Consider the following 1,752-nt stretch of genomic DNA (forward strand, 5'->3'; position numbering starts at 1 on the left):
AGTCCAAATTCACAGTGCAGCCTCTAGAGGCAGAGTGAACGATTCCCTGTCCTTAGGCTTCTGCTCTGTCTCTTATTCCAGGCTGACTGGAGCTAGAACTGTATCTTAACTCAGACTGCTGCTGGCACTTAAGGCTGATGAACATAAAGTTGGCAGGTAAAATGGCACTATCCCCAAATTAGCAAGCAACACTGTAGGCCACTGAGATGAAGACGCAGCTAAATACAAGATCCAGACGTGCCAAAAAAGCTAGCAATCTTTCTCAAAGCGTCTCTTTATATACCAGAAACAGGCCACACCACAAAAACAACTATTTAGCTGTTCACAGTAGATTCCACCATGGAGTTGATTACACCACATCCAATATCATCATGGGAAATAACAGCTTCCAGCTGCCAGACACTCAAAGCACCACCCAGCCAAGTTGACACACAACCTTAAACTACTACAGTGGATATGTGTCTTTAACAAAGATATAAAAATATTAGATGACTATGTACATGGAAAGGAGCTCTGGTGGGGCAGTACCTAAGGCATTTGTCTGCTAACCAGAGCTTGGTGGTTCAAATGCACAGCCACTCTGTGGAAGAAAGATGAAGATACACCACCTTGGAAACCCAGTGGAGGTTGCTATGAGTCAGAATCAACTTGAAAATAGTGGGTTTGGTTTTATTTTTTATGTATATGAATGAAAAGGACCCCTGTGGCACAGTGGTTAAGCATTTGGCTGAAAACAGAAATGTCAGTGGTTTGAACCCATCAGGCACTGCATGGAAGAAAGATGTCGCAGCTGGCTTCCATAAAGATTGACACTGCCATCAAATTCCAACTCATAGCAACACTCACTGGGCTTACAATGCTGTAAATCTTCATGAAAGTAGAATGTCTCATCTTCTTCCCGTGGAGCAGCTGATAGGTCTGAACTGTCTAATCTTGCAGCAATGCTACATTGGCCAACTTACTAACACATAGATGGGTCATTTAATGTCCATTTGTGTAATGCTCAACCACATATATATTCATGGCCACATAAGTTTTTCTTTTGTTTGTTTGTTTTTTCAAGAGAAAGCAGTTCTCCCTTAGTTTAATATTTCCCATCTAAAGTTCTTAATGGACCATAAGTGAAATACAGGCAGGTGACATTCCACCTATGGTGGGATACAGGCATAGCACATACCTCCAGGTACAGGCTCTCAGGCTTTGTCCAGTAAGCAAGCAGAGATGGCAACAGAGGGCTGTGGAGCCTAGGCTACTCCTGATGCTCGTGCAAGGGAAACAACAAGTGGGTCTGGGCATATTCCATTCCCTCCCTACTCTCTACTCCTCACTGTATTCCTGCCTTGAAGCCTTGAACCTTCTCCACACTTTCAGCTTCAGCTGATGCCAATGCCCAACCCTCTGTCCTCTTCCAGCAGCTCCAGCAGCTCCAGCAGCAACAGCAGCAGTGGTGTCTAGGACAATTGGAAGTGAGTTGCCTAAAAGCTTTTCATATGGTGTTCATACAATGTCCAAAATATTTAACATCCTATATCACACTTGACTGCTAACCAGAAGGCTGGCGGTTCAAACCCACTAGCCACTTCTCGGAAGGAAGGTTGGGCAATCCTACTTCTGTAGTGATACTGCCTCGGAAACCCAAGGAGGGGTTGCTATGAGTCGGGGCTGACTCGACGGCAAATAACAACAACAACAACATCACAGAATGTATTATGGATGGTAACTGATCCACACCTGCAATTTATAATAATCTCA

The sequence above is a fragment of the Orycteropus afer genome, unplaced genomic scaffold (genome assembly GCF_000298275.1).
Source record: "Orycteropus afer afer isolate SDZICR_OR568_19922 unplaced genomic scaffold, OryAfe1.0 scaffold00022, whole genome shotgun sequence".
NCBI classification, from domain to species: domain Eukaryota; kingdom Metazoa; phylum Chordata; class Mammalia; order Tubulidentata; family Orycteropodidae; genus Orycteropus; species Orycteropus afer.